Genomic DNA, 14,586 nt, shown 5'->3' with positions numbered 1-14,586 from the left:
ATACTTACGCCTCAGGGTGTTTTTGACCGCTTCACCCCGGAGCTCGCCCGAAAAATGTCTTTAAAGACACTGGGTATTTGCATATATATTTCAAACTCTTATTTGCCCTCATAATGTTGTAGTTCAAATGGTAAATTTTTTCATATTTGGTTCTCAGAAACTAAAGAATTCGCATACGACAAATATTACAATTCTTAATTTGAAAAAGAAAATGCATGTCATTTAGTATCACTAAATTTAATTATACCAAATTAAGAGAAAAATAATAAATAGGTTCTTTCATATTTTAAACTCTTATTGATCTTCGTAATATTGTCCGAAACTTATTGATCTTTCATGTAGTTTAGATTGTTATAACTTTTTCATAGTTAGGTTGTCCGAAACTACAGAATTTATATATTACAATACAAAACATGAAAAAGGGATTGTTATTGTGACTACAATAGATTAATGAGATGTAAAATCAAAATGTATTATTATTATTATTATTATTAATAATAATACTGTTATTTTCTAAAGTTTGATAAGATAATGATTGAATACGTTTAACATTAAAATAGAAAAAAGAAGACAATGTCGAAATAATCTCATGATAACATATTCTGAATTAATTATTAAATAAGATATTTTAATTTAATTATTTACTTAATTTTCATGAAAAATGATCATTGACGTGTTATATGGATAAGTTAATGTATTTAACAATTTTAAATTTTAAGATATAAGTATAATCATACAATAGTTAATTTATGGGGAGAATTGACGCTGAAATTCTTGAAAAATGAAAGATGATAAACTTATCCTTTGTTTTTGAGATGTCGGAGTCTCAATTTAAAAAGGTATTACACAAACAATCTTATGCAATTCACAAGAGTCTCGAATTTTATTACACTTTCAAGAGGGATATCAATGTCAATAACAAGAATTCTGGTCATAAAAGAACGACTAAAACCGATGAAAGGAACATACATCATGAATATCATTTAAGAAATATTATGTGAGATACACCTATATTATATATTTGTATCACATTAAATTAAAATAAGTAAAAATCACATGCATCTAATTAAAGTTTAGTTGTTCATCTCATAAATTTAGAGATATCCAATTATCTTAACCTCGACAAACAAGTTACCAAACGACGATCTACATTGATCACTCACATAAACTTAAACTTTATCCTTTCATGTCTAATATTTATTTAAAGCTTAATTTTAATAATATTGATATTATTTTACAAAATAATATAGGACATAACTAGATATACACGTGCAACGCACGTGCCGAAAAATTAGTAATTATTAAAGGCATAAACATTGCTATAAAATGATAAAATTTTTCTATGATTTTTAGTTGCAATTCCTATTTACCGGTTCAAGTCCCCACCAAATGACTCAAATTTTGTAGACAACGTCCTAAGACTATTTCTAATAAATCTAAATAACATTCACTCTAAATTTGTCACAAAAATTAAATTCGAAATTCAAACTCACTTCTTGAAGGTTGTTCAACCATGGCGGGTTACCTTTCTAATATGATCTTCACCACCCAAAATTTATAAAATCAGTTCCTAACCACGATTTGAGCTCCAAACACAACAACAAATTCGCGTATGCCAACTAACAGCCAATAGGATTCACACTTTGCGTTACTATCCTATCTTGATTACCGCAATTTTTCAGTGCAATAAAAGTTATATTTGTATACAATAATCAGATTGTAGCGAGTATAATTTAGGGTAAAAGTGTGAGTTGTTATGTTATCCCTTAGATAGTTAAAGAGTCATTCAGTTTGATTCATACTCCAACAGAAAACTTTATTTCTTAAAAGGATTTAATCCTTTTCCTCTCAATGACATATTCCAGAACAACCAATCAGATCTACGGTGGAGAAGAAGAACAACTAGAAATTGCCCATTATATTCAACGTAACTAACAAATTAACTAACAAACTTTTTAAATCGATTCCAATAATTTGCTAAATTCTTTAGGCGAAAAGAGGACGAAGAAGAAGGGAGAGATATGGGGGCATTCAAGTTTTTTGTTCTGCGAAAAAATTCAATATATGTACAAGTTAGGCTAAATCAGGAAAGTCAATTGTCACGATCCAAAATTCAACTAGTCGTGATGGCACCTAACCTCACCCGTTAGGTAAGCCAAATAACACAATCTGATTCAATTAATAATTAACTGACTATACACTCCCCAAGGACTGGTAGTACAAATCATGAGTTTCTAAGATTAGAATTTACAAAACTTGCATGAAATAAATACATCATCTGTTCGAAGTGTACATAAATAGATTCTTATAAATCTAAGGTTATCATGAACAAGAGACAGCTATGACCGGAACACAGGTACATCTTCAAATCCATCTCACGTCGATCGCAGCAACATCAACATCCAATATCTGCATGCAAGGTGCAAAAGTATAGTATGAGTACAACCGACCGCATGTACTCAATAAGTAACAAACCTAACCTTAGGTTGAAAGTAGTGACGAGCTGGAACACAAGTCGGGGTCCAACACCAATAGCCAACAACATTTTATAACAATATAATTTAAAGCAGCACAAGTAATAATTCAACAATAACATGCTCAACTTAATCATGATTTCTGAAAATAGCTTTGCCTTTCAAGTGTATCAGTGAAAATTCAGTCTTTTACCGAAGTTGCCAAAAATATGAATAAGTTTGAAACAGTAATTTTTTCAAAATTCCTTTCAACAATAAATAAGATGTTTCATTTTCTTTCCACGTAGCCAGTGAAAAATGTATCAATATGCCCATATGCCAATATGTGTGAGAAATCATGAATGACGTGATACCATACAGCATGATGAAAATGCATCTATATGCATGTATGTCAAGTGGGGATGTCAATGCGATGTACCTCAATGATAAAACCATATGCATACTCTTAGAGTATCATTTCACTCATTCCTCCTAGTCACTCAATCATCTCAGTCACTCAGTCCTCCTAGTCACTCAATCCTCACAGTCATTCAGTCTTCACAGTCACTCAATCCTCACAGTCACTCATGCCTCACAGTCACTCAATCCTCCCAAGTCACTAGGCACTCGCTCTCGGCACTTGCACTCAGTAGGTACCTGCGCTCACTGGGGGTGTGTACTGACTCCGGAGAGGCTCCTTCAGCCCAAGCGCTATAACAAGCCAATCATGGCATAAATTAGTCACTCATGCTGTGGCGTGTAGTCCGATTCCATAAATAATAATATATATCAAGCCAATATGGCCTTCTGCGGCGTGCAGCCCGATCCCATAATCATCCTTACAATCAGGCCCTCGGCCTAACTCAGTCATCAATCTCTCCAATCTTCTGGGCTCACAATGTCATGAAAATCAGCCCAAAATGATGATATGATGAATCAATAAATAGCAACAGAGATTGAGAGATGATATGAAATGAATGAACATGACTGAGTTTTAAATTTTCAATTTAAACAAATTCAACAACAATATGACCTCTCTAAGTCTCAATAATACTGGCATATAGCCTCAACATGATTTTAACATAATTCTCAGCTTAATAGCTCTAGTACGTAGAGATTTTCATGATTTCAGATAAGTTCAGGTAAGTACACAGTACCACAGGAATAATCACAGTTCACACGGTGCACGCCCACACACATAACATATATAATTCAGGGTTTATACCCTTAGCTCCAAGATTAGATGAGTTACTTACCTCAATCCGAGCAAATTCTTTATTCCAATAAACCTTTTCCTCGTGATTCGGCCTCCAAACGCCTCGAATCTTATTCAAAATAATTCGATACAATCAACACGAGGTATAGGAATCAATTCCATATGAAAATGCTAAATTTCACAATAAAAATCCGAAATTAATTTAAAAATTAACAGTGGTACCCACATCTCAAATCCCGAAAAAATTTAGAAATCCTAACACGCGTTCCGATACGAGTTCAACCATAAAAAAATTATCAAATTCCGACATCGGATTGACCTTCAAATCTTCATTTTACATTTTTTGAAAGATTTTATAAAAAACTAATTTTTCTTCCATAAATTCACGGATTCATGATATAAATGAATATGAAATCATGAAATATTATCAATATAGGATAAGGAACACTTACCCCAATGTTTTCCCGTGAAAATCTCCCAAAATTTGCATAAACGGAGCTCCATAAACTCAAAAATGAGTAAAAATAGCAAGAACCCCGTTTTATAGACCCTTTATTGTTTTCGAATGCCACAGGTAGTGTGGGGCACTACCTGTGGCGCAGTTTCCAGTACCCCAATAATTCCAAGCGCCAGGGCTAGCGCCCCACTTGCCCTGGGCGCTGGCGGCGATGGAAAATTATTTCTGACACGAAAATGAGCATAACTCTCTCATACGATGTCCGAATTCGACGATTCTTTTTGCTATGGCTCCATAATTTCAATACGGATCTAAAGCTTCAATCAAAACTGAATTTGGAGCTCATTTTCTTAATGTGATACCACATATTCTTGAACAATCGACATCGAACATTCTAGGTTCGATGCCGAAACATAGCAAATCCATCCGGAATGAACTCAAATTTTGCGTACAAGTCATAAATGACATAACAAAACTATTCCAATTTCTAAAATATGATTCCAACCTCGATATCAGAAAGTCAACTCCCCGGTCAAACTTCCAAACTTTAAATTTCTTATTTTCGCCATTTCAAGCCGAATTTAACTACGAACTTCAAAATGAATATCCGGACGCACTCCTAAGTCCAAAATTACCATACGGAGCTATTGAAATCATCAAAACTCCATTCCGGAGTTGTTTGCACAAAAATCAAACTCCGGCTAACCTTTTCATTTAAGCTTCCAACATGAAATTCATTCTTCCGAACTAATCCTGAAACACCTGAAAATCAAACCGATGATTCACACACGTCATAATACATCACATGAAACTATTCAAGACTTCAAATAGTAGAAAGGAGAGTAATTACTCAAAACGACAAGTCGGGTCGTTATAACAATAAAGCGCGACTCAAATTGGTTAGAGAAATAACGAGGTGTACTTTCTAGTAATAATTTCTAAAATATGTGTTTTTGATCAACTAGAGATATTTTAGTGAAAAGTACCCAAGAAAAAAACTGCTTCACAAGATCATGCAAAGTTATATTTTATTTGTATATTAAACTTCCATATCTGACCTTATAAAAAGTGAAATAAAAACAAAGACCGATTGTAGCTCAAACTTTTATGTGTTTTATGCCTGAGGGTAAGAGATAGTATTTCATAAGTAAAAGTGGGTTGAGAAGCATCATAGGTTCAAATATAGCATCAAATATTGGTGGATAGAGTTATCTAATATATGTGTTAGTTGATGTCACGGCCCAATTTAGGATCATGACCGGCACTTAGGAGCAAGTTCTCCCAAGTAAGCCTCATCGATAATTTATAGAAAATCGGACAGCGTTTTCCCTGTTTTAGGACTATCCAAAAATAAACCTGTCTTAGAAATCAACAACACCATCCTAATATCAAACCAAACAATCAACAACTTATTAATTAACCAAAATAAGTCCACCATTTCTAATCAACCCACTAACAATCAGAAATACTAATTTATCTCCAAACTCGATGAGAAAGTGCAATACTCATTATAAGTCTATAATAACGAAAAAAATACTCATGACACTAAAAGAATGACTATGAAGCGACTCTACGAGTTCAAAGAGAAGACCATAGCAATAAATAAAATTTTCGCCCACGCGAACAAGTGTGAGGCTCACCAAGAACTATCAACTTATGCGCTCTAATTAACGAAATCCTTCCATGCGTCACCTATTGTCTCTGAAAAAAATAGCAGGGAGTGAGTCGCTAGCTCAGCGAGTAATAATACTTAACCACAACCGTTTTTATTGGGGACAAGTGTCACGACCCAAAATCCAACTAGTCGTGATGGCACCTAGCCCAACCCGCTAGGTAAGCCAACTTTCAACTACCCAATTCCAATAACAATTATTAAAGCAATTTAAGTAAATAAGGATCTTAATCTTATACATTCCCCAAGAACTGGTAGTACAAATCATGAGCTTCTAAGAATAGAGTTTACAAAGTTGATATGAAGTAAATACATCTTCTATTTGAAAAGTACATAAACAGAGTTTTTATAATCTAAGGCTACCATGAACAAGAGGCAGCTACAATAGGAACGCAGGTACATCTTCAAATCCGGCAACCATCGAGCACAGCAACAACAGCAGCCAACATCTGCACGCAATATGCAGAAGTGTAGTATCAGTACAACCGACTCCATGTACTGAGTAAGTATCAAACCTAACCTTATGTTGAAAGCAGTGACGAGCTTTTACCAAGGTCGGGTCCAAAACGAATAGTTCACCACAGTCCATAACAACGCAACGCCAATAATATAAGAAGTAACTCAGAAATAAAATACTCAGCTAAATCATAATTTCTAAAAATAGTTCTTCCTTTCAAGTACATCAGTGAAAAACCTAAATTGTTTATCGAAATTTACAAAAATATGAATAAGTTTGAAAGAAATAATTTTCAAAAAAACCTTTCAATAATAAATGAGATGTTTTATTTTCTTTTCAGATAACCCGTGTAAAACTAATGCATCACTATGTCCATCTGTCAACATGTGTGAGAAATCATGAATGATGTGATACTGTACAGCATGAGGAAAATATATCTCTATGCATGCATGTCATGTGTGCATGTCAATGCGATGCAACTCAGTGATAAAATCATATGCATACTCCCAGAGTATCATTTCACTCAGTCCTCCCAGTCACTCAGTCCTCCCAGTCACTCAGCACTCGCACTCAGTAGGTACATACGCTCACTGGGGGTGTGTACAGACTCATGAGGGGCTCCTACAACCCAAACTCTATAATCTGCACGGACAACTCACGTGCTGCACGGACAACTCACGTGTTGCACGGACAACTCACGTGCTATAATAATATCTGGATCCGCACAGACAACTCACGTGCTGCACAAACAACTCACGTGCTATAATAATATCTAGATCCGCATGGACAACTCACGTGCTGCACGGACAACTCACGTGCTATAATAAAGCCTATAAGTCCTGCTGCAGGCGGGCAGCCCCGATCCACATAATAATCCTCACAATCAGGCCCTCGGCCTTACTCAGTCATCAATCTCTCCAGTCTCTCTCTCATGGGCTCACAATGTCCTGAAAATAGCCCAAAAATTATGATATGATGTATCAATAAATAACAGTAGAGACTGAGATATGATATGTAATGACATGAATATGACTGAGTATGGATTTTTAATTTAAAACAAATAATTCATAGTAATATGACCTCTGTGGGTCCTAATAATACTGGCACATAGCCTCAACATGATTTTTAATATGCTTTTCAGCTCAATTTCTCTAACACATAAAACCACATGGAAAATGCCAAGATTATTTAACTACAAAATTCCAAAGAAACAATTATGTCACAATTTCTATAGTGCACGCCCACACGCCCGCCACCTAGTATGTGCGTCACCTCCCAACAATTCACATAATACATATATTCAGGGTTCATACCCTCAACTCCAAGATTAGAAGAGTTACTTACCTTGAACAAGCCGAATTCAATGCCGAGAAAGCTAAACAATGCTCCAAAAATTCCATTATGTGAGTATCCACCCCCGAACGGCCCAAACCCTGATGATTTCCTTGAAAATCCCTCGTCAAAAATCGCCACGAACCGAGCTTTCTTGATTCAGCTCTTTAGTGATATTAAAACCTCCAACTACTCTTACAACTTCAATCTACATCAACATAATTCAATTGGACCAATATTAGTAGAAATTTCCAGAATTTTGGCCATTTAGACATTTTATCAAACACCTAGAGTGCATAGCATTTTACTACCTCTAATAATGGTATTTATTCATCCAACATTCCCTCCTTCCCACCAATAAGAGATACTAAACCATCTTTTGTCTACAAATTTCCTTCTTTAACACCATTGCAATTATCAATGAACTCACATCCACCTAATTGTTACTAATTAATTCATTACAAAATCTCTACAACACCCAATAATCTAGTTTAAGTATTTATGGCTTCCAAGCACCATCCAATAAGTGCTAATGCTTATTTCTTACTCATATATTCACTAACAATCCATGCTTATAGGTTTAAGAGTGAAAGATTACCTCTTGAAGACCAAATCTTGAAAGTCAACTTTTGGGGTGTTCTTGAGATTTTGAAGAAATCATATGGAATCCAATACAAAATCTTGTTTTAACTAGTGATTGAGAAGTGAAATCATCATAAAAATAATCTTAAAAACTAACCTTAAGTGTGTATTGGAAGCCTTGGCCGGATGGGTGATGGAGAGAAAAGCCCTAGTCTTGAAATCCTCTTATTCTTCTCTCTCCCCGCTCATGTATTAATAGGCACAGGTACAGTATTTTTTCACTGGTGCTATCCATGTGCTATAAGTCTTTAGCTCACTGGTTTGCTAAAATTCCACTGGTGCCATTCCTGTGCTATAAGGCGCTCACTAGTTTGCTAAAATTTTCAGCTTCCCTCCTGTGCTATAGCTGTGCTATGGGGAGATAGCTCACTGTATTTTCTTTAGTCTTATTGCTTTGAAATTTACATCCAAGGGAGAAAGTTCTACAACCTTTGTACTAATTGATCTACCTTGGCACCACAAAACCTTAATTTCCTTATAAAAAATTCTCCGGGGTCGTTACACATAATTCAACATCCGGTCAATCTTTTCAACTTAAGTTCTAAACCTTGAAACTAAGTGTTCCAAATCATTCCAAAACCTCACCGGACCCGAACTAATCACCCCCCGACAAGTTACATAACAATTGTAAAGCATAAATTGAACAGTAAATGGGGGAACGGGGTTGTAATACTCAAAACGACTGGTCGGGTTGTTACATTCTCCCCCACTTAAACATACGTTCGTCCTCGAACGTGCCAAGTGTTGTTTCCAAGCCATCACATCACTATTCCATCTTACCACGCACATACCTGGGGGTGATCCCATGCCACCCTATTCCATAGACTTGACAACACAACACAATTGAAGATCATTACGTTAACCTTAGTCCGTAGAACTTAAAACCCAATTTCCAACATCCAGAATTTCTTACAAGACCCGAGTCTAACATCTACACAACTGTATGAGTCTTAACAAGCTGTATCCAGCCATAACCATAATCCCAGATATAATCGCATAACATACTACACAACTCGCATACTCGTAACACCATTAATTATCATGGTAACTACTCAAAACCAACCAAGTACTAGTATATAAAACCTCATATCAAGCCAAACCTCGTTCCAAAATCCTTCGTACACTACTGATAATAAAAGAAACATGCAGAAATCTCATGACCCCTTATCAGAGCAACAAGTCATGGAGCTCTCTCGCCCCAACCAGAACCATAATCACTTTCTAAGCCGACTTTCCATATTATCCTTCCGAATATGCCGTAATCAAACCTGATAGTACCCATTCTAGGTCCAATGACCTTATATTATTAAACACAACTATCCCACAGACACGCCACATCAATATAACTCAAGCCACAACTGCGCAATCCGTGTACCCAAATATGGGAGATGTCTCAAGGAAGAGAACTGTATTGCAAGTTCAACAAGCACCACCACCACCGCAATGTTACAACCAACTCCTCAAATTTCATAAGAGGATAATCGTAGGCGCATGTGCACAATTGTATAGGAAGGAAATTAATGAATCAGATAAATTATCATAGAAATAAAATTCTCACACACGGCACGGACAACTCACGTGCCAATAATATGAATCGCCTGGCATGGTCACATACCTCCAGTCCCAGCATATCATACAGGAGCAATTAAACAAGTACACTTGTATATGATAAAGAAATAAGATTCTCATGCTCCTGGACTGGTATAAATAACATGCCATAGCGTAAGCATGTGCAAAGTCTGCTATCACACTTCAAATCGGCAAGTTAACATAGAAATAGTAACTACCCCGTTTATTCAGGGGAATTAGCCTTTTTGTAACCTCAAATGTAGCCCAGATAGTTCTCAACAAAGGTACGAACACGAGAAACGTTATAACTTTACGCTTAACAATCAACTCTAAGCATCATAGCCTAAGCATTCTTTCGAGTATGAATACTTGCCCGGATGCTCGCACATTGGCTCAAACCTCACATATATGCACACTTATAGCGCGTAGCTATCACAATAACTAACGCAACTAGTGCCTCCACTGAGTTTAAAGAAAATACTCATTTCAAACAGGCCGCAACTCGAAACAATATACTTCTAAGAACTTTCAGTCTCCAAATTCATCAAACACATGAATCACCGTAACTGATCCCAACTCCAGCGCTAGAATGACTAACACATCTTCCATTCACAATCTTCCCATGAGGAATACTTTCATAATTCTTCCGTGCCACATAGCAATAATTTGAATATCAGCAGTCTATCAACCAGGTGAGTACTGCAATACCAATGAACATCCGTAAGTCAAAACACAATGCGCCTTTTGGAATGCACACCCTTCTCGGGGATTATCGAGCAGTTATAACATTCATAGAAATATATGAAACTGACCATGTTGTCCAACATTCGTTACCTTCTCTTCAAGACTGAACTGTCACCTTGTACATGTAAATCCTAATCCCGCACAACACACCACATCTATTATGCCATCAAGTGACAAGCACAAGAATCCCATTATCAGATCTGAGTTGATAGCAAATTACATACCCGGTTAGTTAGAAACCCTCCTCTTGCTTTCTTCCAGGAGGAAATCACAATACATAACATGTTTCCCACACCAGTAGAAAATATCTGTAGAGTCTCACCACATCATAATTACCCCTATAAATACCACAACCGAAACACCCACTCTGAAAGTACCTTATTTGAGTCTAAGGCCGTTTCATTCACCTTCCTGATACCGAAATATAAAATACATAATGATAAATAAAAATGCCACAAGTCTCAACACCATCCAACTTAAATCTCAGATTTTATCCATAAACAAATCCGCCAAATTTTTTTAATTTTTACATATTAATCTCGAATCCATTAGAACTTTCTCGAGAGTCACCCCATTTGTTCAAATCCACATTACACCACCCAAATGGGGCAAAAGACACGTGCTACATTAGCACAACAACACTCAAAGAAGTAACTCTACTTTAATACCACCTATCAAAGTCATATTCCGTGCACACTACATCATTCACAAATATCAACTCACTCATCCCATGATTTTCATATACTCATAAAGCGCAATATAACCCGTATCCAGAAATTTCCTTACTCGATTCATTCTCGAACTCCACCTATGCAAGTCATCATTGATTCCCAAGTATACTTCAGACCAAAACAAAAAAATATGACACATAACCATGAATTGAATTGTCAATAGCAGGCTCCCCCACTTGGCTCAAAGCCGTAGATTAAAACATTCCATAATTCACAATACCCATACTTTATTACTGTCATAATACCGTAGTCAGTATAACAAAAATTCTTCTCAAGCTCATACAACGCCAACCATAAAAATACCTCAATCGTCCGCTAGACTCGCATTCATTATCTTAACACTCAGGTCAACTTTCTCAACCAGATTCAAATTCAAATCTCCACACATACGCCCCACTGGCAAAAAAGAAACCCTTCACTCACATTACAAGGAACACACCTACGTAGATTACTCTCCAGGAGATAACCCACCTACTTAACCTTAAATTAGTATCTTGTTATAACCTTTCGCAGTCGCAATTACTATGCAATCACTTAGTCTATCTGAGTCCAAACTCATTAACCAGACATGAGAATTTAGTTTGTCTCAAAATTTAACAACGTGAAAGATCCTTCAAAATATTCATACTCGAGACTGTACGTCACATCAAATTGAAAATCAAGCACCCAATGGCCTTTCCTTTACATTTCAAGGAAACATTTCTGGTCATATTCAAATCGTCTTAACACATCCCGTGGTCACATCATACTCATCACAAATCCATTTCACCATTTATCGAGCCATAAATTCTATTGTAGGGTCATTACCGGACATATGAGTCCAATTATACAAGTTACAACTGAAGCTACCTAGCTTAAGTTGCGGTCTAACCATGGCCTCAAGTCCTCCAGACTAGCCCATCACCAAAACACAGTATACACTCTCAAACTTCGTTCATAGAATCATAAGTCGGCGATGCACAGCTGATACTGAGTGCTCATGTGCGCATACGAATACGTGGAAGGAATCCAAAGAGTTATATTTCAAGATGAATCAATTCCGTACGATAAAGAAAGAAAGATGTGAAATTATCCTAAATGCCCTGTAGCCTCTCGAAGATAAGTATGGACGTCATCATACCGATCCGCAAGACTCTACTAGACACTTGCTCATGATTTGTAGAACCTATGAACCTAGTGCTCTAATACCACCTTGTCACGACCTAAAATCCAACTAGTCGTGATGGCACCTAGCCCAACCCGCTAGGTAAGCCAACTTTCAACTTCCCAATTCCAATAACAATTATTAAAGCAATTTAAGTAAATAAAGATCTTAATCTTATACATTCCCCAAGAACCGGTAGTACAAATCATGAGCTTCTAAGAATAGAGTTTACAAAGCATTATGAAGTAAATACATCTTCTGTTTGAAAAGTACATAAACAGAGTTTTTATAATCTAAGGCTACCATGAACAAGAGGCAGCTACAATAGGAACGCAGGTACATCTTCAAATCCGGCAACCATCGAGCACAGAAACAACAGCAGCCAACACCTGCACGCAATGTGCAGAAGTGTAGTATCAGTACAACCGACTCCATGTACTGAGTAAGTAACAAACCTAACCTTAGGTTGAAAGCAGTGACGAGCTTTTACCAAGGTCGGGTCCAAAACCAATAGTTCACCACATTCCATAACAACGCAAAGCCAATAATATAAGAAGTAGCTCAGAAATAAAATACTCAGCTAAATCATGATTTCTAAAAGCAGTTCTTCCTTTCAAGTACATCAGTGAAAAACCCAAATTTTTTATCGAAATTTCCAAAAATATGAATAAGTTTAAAAGCAATAATTTTCCCAAAATCCTTTCAATAATAAATGAAATGTTTCATTTTCTTTTCAGATAACTCGCGTAAAACAAATGTATCACTATGCCCATCTGTCAACATGTGTGAGAAATCATGAATAATGTGATACTGTACAGCATGAAGAAAATACATCTCTATGACTGCATGTCATGTGTGCATGTCAATGCGATGCAACTCAGTGATAAAATCATATGCATACTCCCAGAGTATCATTTCACCCAGTCCTCCCAGTCACTCAGTCCTCCCAATCGCTCAACACTCGCACTCAGTAGGTTCCTGGGCTCATTGGGGGTGTGTACAAACTCATGAGGGGCTCCTACATCCCAAGCGCTATAATCTACATGGACAACTCACGTGCTATAATAAAGCCTATAAGGCCTGTTGCAGGCGGGCAGCCCGATCCCAAAAATATCCTCACAGTCAGGCCCTCGGCCTCCCTCAGTCATCAATCTCTCCAGTCTCTCTCTCATAGGCTCACAATGTCATGAAAATAGCCCAAAAATGATGATATGATGTATCAATAAATAACAACAGAGACTGAGATATAATATGTAATGAAATGAATATGACTGAGTAAAATTTTCAATTTAAAACAACAAATTCACAGTAATATGACCTCTGTAGGTCCCAATAATACTGGCACATAGCCTCAACATAATTTTTAATATGCTTTTCAGCTCAATTTCTCTAACACATAAAACCGCATGGAAAATGCCAAGATTATTTAACTACAAAACTCCACAGAAACAATTATGTCACAATTTCTATAGTGCACGCCCACACGCCCGTCACCTAGCATGTGCGTCACCTCCCAACAATTCACATAATACATATATTCAGGGTTCATACCCTCAGCTCCAAGATTAGAAGAGTTATTACCTTGAACAAGCCGAATTCAATGCCTAGCAAGCTAAACAATGCTCCAAAAATTCCATTATGTGCGTATCCACCTCTAAACGGCCCAAACCCTGATGATTTCCTTGAAATTCCCTTGGCAAAAATCGCCATGAACCGAGCTTTCTTGATTCAGCTCTTTAGTGATATTAAATCCTCCAACTACTCTTATAACTTCAATCTACATCAACATAATTCAATTGGACCAATATTAGTAGAAATTTCTAGATTTTTGGCCATTTAGACATTTTATCAAACACCTAGAGTGCATAGCATTTTACTACCTCTAATAATGGTATTTCTTCATCCAACATTACCTCCTTCCCACCAATAAGAGATACTAAACCATCCTTTGTCTACAAATTGCCTTCTTTAACACCATTGCAATCATCAATGAACTCACATCCACCCAATTGTTACTAATTAGTTCATTACAAAATCTCTACAACACCCAATAATCTAGTTTAAGTATTTATGTCTTCCAAGCACCATCCAATAAGTGCTAATGCTTATTCCTTGCTCATATATTCACTAACAGTCCATGCTTATAGGTTTAAGAGTGAAAGATTACCT

This window comes from Nicotiana tabacum, chromosome 19, assembly GCF_000715075.1.
Source record: "Nicotiana tabacum cultivar K326 chromosome 19, ASM71507v2, whole genome shotgun sequence".
Classification (NCBI taxonomy): domain Eukaryota; kingdom Viridiplantae; phylum Streptophyta; class Magnoliopsida; order Solanales; family Solanaceae; genus Nicotiana; species Nicotiana tabacum.
The sequence above is the reverse complement of the archived record's forward strand: the minus strand, read 5'-3'. Positions refer to the sequence as shown.